Genomic DNA, 7282 nt, shown 5'->3' with positions numbered 1-7282 from the left:
TATATAATTTTAATTAATATGTATTTTGATATTTCAATCCTTATTGAGTAGAAACTAAATTCTCGGAAAAAAGACGTAATTAAAAGTTACTAGTCGAAGATTACAAGAAAGAAAATTTATAACGTTATATTCGATTCTTAGAAAAAAATTTCGGTTATTTTAATAAAAAAATTAACAGTGTTTTAATAACATTACCTAAATTTTTAGTAAGAAATAATCTAACAAAAATTATGCTCAAAGAACGGCAAGATTCAAAGCTACAATTAAATATTTTCAATAAAATAAATGTTTTAGATATTTTATATATCTGAGTCTGCATTCATGTAATAATTAAGAATATTCTTGTTATTTCTTTACAGATGTGGTTAATAATTATTTCTGTATTCTTTATCTGTGTGATTTTATTCACAATAATATTTCGTAAACATGAAGAATTGCATAACAAGAAACATTTTAAAGCATACGATATTGCTTGGGCGTTATTCGGATCATTTTGTAATCAAGGTTGTATGAAAACTAATATGAATAACAGTTTAGTTAAAGAGATATTACGTAATGATAATAACGTAGTTCATATTAATATCTTATTTTCACAGGAAATCACTTATTTTCACCTTCCAGTCACAGCTGTAGACTGATTGTCTCGGGATGGATTTTTGCAATATTTATTATTACTGCTAGCTATAGCGGAGCATTAATGTCCTTTATCACTTTTCCTGGTCGAGAAATTGTGCCCACAACTTTTACTGAATTAACGAAGGCTGCAGAAAATGGGAAATATAGTGTAAGCACTATTCCTGGTTCCTCAGTTCAAAGATTCATTCTTGTAAGTATAATGTATGTAATATAAATATAATAATATAATATGTAATATGTACAACGCGTTCTTTCAATTTTATTGCGTTATACGTAATAATTTTTTAATCATTTCAATCAGAAAGATAATGGTCGTCCTCATAATTTTTTACCGCTATGCATTAATTACACATCACAATGCCTTTCACTGTATCCACAATGCCTTTCACAATGCCTTTCACTGTTTTACGTCTTCTATATCACAACATTCCATAGCAAAATAATGAAAAATGTAAACTTAGTCATTGAGTGAAGTTTTCATACTTTGTTGTGTTTTATGTACGGTGCAACTTAGTTAAAACGGTAATAATTTGAAAACAATTGATGGATACATGCTGGACAGAAGTTTCTCTACCTGTGATATATACAGGTATGTTTTGGAGATATCATTCATTTTTAAATTTCGTGTGCTTTATAAACAGTTTTATTAGTTCACTCATCTACAATGCGTTTTTCTGTGGAAGGCCATACAATAAAAACGTCGCATTTACATTTTCCGTAGTGGAAAAATAAATAGAAAGATAAATTTGAAAATAATTCTTTAATAAAGCAAGAAAAAAAAAAAACTTTTGTGAAGATCAACCAAAAAGCAACAACATAGAGACAAATATTTTATTACGGTATATATTTTTTTCTCACTTGAATCAGTTGAAACAGTTCTGGTTCTAGAGACAAAACTAGATTTTTCCCACCTCTAATCCACAGTTCGAACATTATATTAATAGAGACTATATTAATTAAAATAAGTATAATACAGTAGACCCCCTATAACACTGTTGATAATTCCGTGTTATATGAATTCCATGTTGTACGAGTCACTTAGATTTTACAAATACGAGAGCCGTTTACAGCCCGGCACACGTATTTGTAAAATCTAAGTGACTCGTACAACATGGAATTCATATAACACGGAATTATCAACACTGTTATTATGGGGGGGTCTACTGTATTGTACGCGATATGTACACTAAGGCACCCGTAACGAGCATTTCGCGAAACGTAACTTTTTTGACTGAAGAAGAAAATACAAAAGAATTTTTGAAGTGAAACGAAAAATATCGATAAAAGTCGATATACCAAGAACAAATGGACTGAATTAGATGAAATTCGGTACGTGGGGCGAAATATATGCAGATGACGACTATCCTCATATTTTGTTCGAATGGAACGTATATCCTTAGTTCTTTAATAAATTGTGAAACGGCATAGACAGAAAGTGTTCTAATTCAAGTATAGTAAGATTAGCTTTGTTAAACCGTTTGTTCGTTGGTTAGTTCGCTCGCTTACATCTATAGAACCTTATGATTACTATTAAAAAGTTACCATCATAATGCTTGCCGTTACATGCAATACATTTTATTTGTTTCCCATAAACAACTGATTGAATCAAGTTGAAAAGTAAAGCTTAGCGAAAAGATCTACTAATGAAAACATTTAAAAGTTGTGGTATAAGCGTACTGGAACCACGTTTGAATTTCAAGTATTTATCAATCATTAATCATTTCATAATAAAATAGCTTTGAAGATAATTGTAAATTAACCTGGCAGGTAGCGACAGCTTACAGTAAGTTATGCCACTTAATAACAAATTGAACAATAATATTTTAATATTAAGAAAACGGGAAATTATTTTCTAAATAAGATAAAATGGGATAATTTCAGTCTTCTAAGTGTTTTTGATTAAGAAATTTTACAGTGCAAGATTCTTGAATCTGAAAAAAATTATTAAGTTTCAGCATGAAAAATAACAGGAAATTTATTAGTAATTTACTGATTTCGATTTACTAAAGGTATTTTCGAAAGAGATACACTTTTCAATCGGAATAACATTGTAATTACCTTTGTGACACCGCATTTCTGCCTGGTTTTTCAATCTAGGAATTCATAATAAAGGGGATTATTATTATGTAACAGTGTTTGATTCTTAATTATTTCTGATTTTTTGGCGAGTTATAATTGAGTAGGTTTTGATTTTTGTAAACGCCCATCGAACAGATTATTTTATATTATAATTTTTTCGAAAATCAAAATATATACTCTTACTCTCCAGTTATTTTTGATTTTAATATCGCATGTTTATATTGATAAATTTCGTAAAATTTATATTTTACACGTTTAGTTCATTCTAATCATGAAATTTATATATGATGTAACGTGCTTGTAATATATTTACATGTATTATATAAATTAGTAAGTAGCATTAAAATTATTTACAGCAATCGAATGAAAGCAAACTCAAGGCTTTGAAAAACTTAACTAAATCGAATAAATTGACATTCACGAATTTGGACAATAATTTTGCTATTCGAATGATGAACGAAAAAGTTGGTTTTATAACATATGATGTTTATATGAAACTAATTCTCGCACCTTTGGGAATAGAAAATTTTCTGATATCTAAAGATCAACTCTATTCTACAAGTATGGCATTTGGTATAGCCAAGAATTGTTCATTCAAGAAAAACATCGACAAAGTGTAAGTAACTAATATTTGTTAAATAATATTTTATTTTGCTTAAAGTCTATTTTTAACGCAGATATTTTTAAAAATAAATTTTAGAATTTTGAGCCTATTTGAAACCGGAATTATAAAGAAGTTCGAAAATGATGAACTAAGAAAATTAAGAAAAAATCGACCATTATATACAGAAAACTCCAAAAGTAAATCTGTTTTAACTCTGAATGACTTAACTGGACCATTTTTAATTCTAGTGGTTGGGATTACTGTATCATTCGTCACTTTCTTTTTTGAGTACCTCACATTTACAGTATATAGATATTTCTTTTAATTTTTTAAATATGTCTGGTGCACGATATTGAAAACTTTCTGTTTTTGCACTTTAGCGGTTTAACCCGACTTTAAAATTAATACTAAAATATGCAAATTAAAAAATTTTTAACCTAACTTCTCACATAAACTAATGATTATATCAATATGTATTTTAATAGAAATTTATTACACAGAATTGCTGTAAAAAAACAAATTATCTACATTCCACAAAATCAATCGTTTTACATGTCTCAATACTGATGAAAATTAGTTACAGTGTTTTGTTAAAGAAAAAGACATATAGTTGTACTATTGATAACACCTGTGGATTTTGTCAAAAGTGTTTGAATTTTTGCATAAAAATTTGTATATTAGTGTAGTAAAACTGTTAAATTTTGGTAATTAAAAGTCTAGGGTTAGGAATGAAACGAGGGTCGTGTGTATCTCCAGTTGCGTTAAACTTAATGAAAATTTTACTTGTTATTAGCATTTATAATTTTTTATAAGACCTATTCTCATGCTCGAAATTAACCTTTTTGCCATTAAGTATAAAATGGCAAGCATTAATAGGTTAAAATACAAAAAGCTTTGAAAATAAAATACGATAACAGATGGCGCTGCTAAATGTTGTGTGGAAAGTTAAGCAACTCGTTGTTGCATTTTTATTCATAAGCTTGAAAGGGTTTCCTTCAAATTTTACAAAAATAACGTCATTCTTTCTTTTATTCATATTATTGTAGATGCATGGGCGTAGCCAACGTTATGGTATGGGAGAAGCGTAGTAGAAGCCAGCATGATACAAAATTGAATCATTTCAAATTATTGTTTATTGATTTAAAATGGAATTTTCATAGGAATTGACAATAACTTAACACACATATAATATGAAACATCCTTTAATCATACGTTCTCGTAACATTAATATCAAACTCTAGCAATACCTTAAATGAAACTTAACCAATCAATTATTTTTTTTTATCATTCTTAACAACATCGCTACTGTAGAACTCACTATGCTGATTGTTTCCGAAAAATAGCCTATGAAAATTCAGTATTTACCTTATAAGTCTTTGGAAGAATCACTTTTGTAATTGAGATAGTCCAATGGACAAGACAATGGGTGTAGGAACTGCATGTTTTAGTTGGAGCTTTCGCACTTGTAGATTTTTTTTAATGTATAAAAAATTATTTTATTGTTTTATTTTACATTAGCATTATTATTACTACTGTATTTTTATTCTTCACGTTTACAGTTTATAAAAAAGATTATAAAAACGTGAAGTCGTTTTCTATTTAGCAAAAACGTTGTCTTTCTAGATTTAACTATTGTGTGTCATTAAATAACATTTTTACTTTTTCATATTAATTTTCAGATTGGGTTATATTGTGAAATTATAGTATAACAAACATGAGCGCATGAGGAAATTATTTACGACATTAACAATTAAAGAAACACTGCAACCATGTTACCCTCCTATTCATATCAGAAATGTTTTTTTTTTTTTTTTTTGGTCCATCCTTAGTAATGTCTGAAGCTTATTCGCTTGTATAGACAAAATATGTAACCAGGAGCAGAAATATCTGAAAATAAAAATGTAGAAATAAATATTTTATTTGAGATACAAGTGCTAAATCCAGAGACTATGGTTTTGCTGAATAAAAATAGCTTATCGTTTTTTAAAACTCTTTTATAAGCTTAAAACGTAATAAATAACAATAGTAATAATAATAATAATAATACCGTATAGTAATAAAATAATTTTGTTATATATTTAGAAAAGAAATGTAAAAGTGAGAAGGCTCTAACTACAACGCGCAGTTTTAACGGCCAGTGTCTATCTCAATTGCAAGAAGTAATTCTTCCAAAGACTTGTAATCGAAATACTGAATTTTTAGGAACCCATTTTTCGAAAACGCTTGAGAAGTGGGTCCTATTATTTGGACAAAAGTCTATTTATGTTTAGTGTTACGTGCTCGCCAAGTTTCATTGGAATTGGAAAAGACAAAGACTGGCTAGCTCTTTGTTAGTAAGTACTTTATTATACAAATATCTAAATACCCAATACATTACAACACAATGCGAAATGCATTAGTTCGCACTACTAGATAACACTTAGCTACTATGCTGTAGCATAGGATATTATGCTCATTACTAATTTTCATATTGATATATGCATCACAAATATCTGCTTAATAAAATAGACACTTTGATGCAACTTAAATTTATCTAACAAATGGAGCAAATAAATAACATTGTGCATAAAAGCATTAATCAATCGACATGATCTTACACTGCAAAGAAAGTGTTTTAAATTAAAGACGATAATTACTATATCCTAATAGAGTGATTTATTGTATTATAAGTTATTACTCTTACAAGTAGTTACGGGCTTGCTCATTCAACTTCAAACTTTTTTATTTAAAAATATTGTATGAAAAATTAAATATTTGTTAGCATATTTAGTAATTTAAAGTAAATTCTCAATTGTATCGAAAATGTAAGATTGTACCTGTTAGTTTATTGTTGCATAATGATTTTAAACTAAAAAGCAAGATTTAAAAGAATCAGGTTTATGTGTAAGTTATTACAGATTACAGATATATTTGTTTCATGTAATACAACATATACAGTCTGGTTTTAGCGGTAACTAGTTTACCTAATTTTTGGTTTCGTTAACGATGTACAGTGGAACCCCGGTTAACGAACTTAATCCGTTCCGCGACTCCGTTCGTTAACTGAATTGTTCGTTAACCGAAGCAATTTTTCCCATAGAAATTAATGCAAATGCAGTTAATCTGTTCTAGTGTCCGAAATTTTTGTGATTTTATTTGTAATATACAGTAGATTTTCTTTGATGAAAATGTTGGAAAACGTAGTATCTATCATTACAGCAGCAAACAAGTAAACTTTGTTTAATAAAAAGCATTGTACATACCTTCGTTTGTTGTAGTTGGTGTCAGAAAAGTGGAGATATACGAACCTTAATGCTTAGAAGGAGAATCCCTCCAAAAAAATAACTGGTAACACTTGATCGGAAGATTCTTCGAGTCGAAGTCTCTTTCGGTAAGAAAGCCCACCAGTAGCTAAGCGGTCTTCGTACCCTGAACACGGGGAGTTTGTTCGTGGATTCGCACCTCGCTCAGACGGGCTGGCCACGTGGAGTTTTCCGGGTTTTCTCCACGTCTGTAACGCCTAAATAGGGGCCAGTTTTCCTTAAAAACACCTCCTAGAAGGCATTCCCCCTAGGCAGATCGCCTAAGTGTTGCGTTGCCATAACTTAACAAACAAACTAACTCTTTCCGCAAGGAACAAGAAATTGATCTAAAGTTGATTGTCTTAATCTTTTAATCAAAATTTTTCTCAAATGCGATATCACATTGTCGTTTTCTATTGCCACTATGACTTTTTTGTTTCTTGGATGCCATATTGATTAAATATATAAATCACAAAACAGAAAAAATAAGTATAACACAAACACTCGGAAAAGCAATACTTAACTCGCGCATGCCTAACACCAACTAAAATTTGACACAAAATACCGTTACGTTCGTTATCCGAATTTTGTTCGTTATCCGAAACAAAATTTTTGCAAAATAAAAGTTCGTTAACCGATTTGGTCGTTAACCAGGACGTTCGTTAACCGGGGTTCCACTGTA

The sequence above is a fragment of the Centruroides sculpturatus genome, unplaced genomic scaffold, assembly GCF_000671375.1.
Source record: "Centruroides sculpturatus isolate CEXI.00-Female unplaced genomic scaffold, Cexi_2.0 scaffold299, whole genome shotgun sequence".
NCBI lineage: Eukaryota > Metazoa > Arthropoda > Arachnida > Scorpiones > Buthidae > Centruroides > Centruroides sculpturatus.
This window is presented reverse-complemented; position numbering follows the sequence as displayed.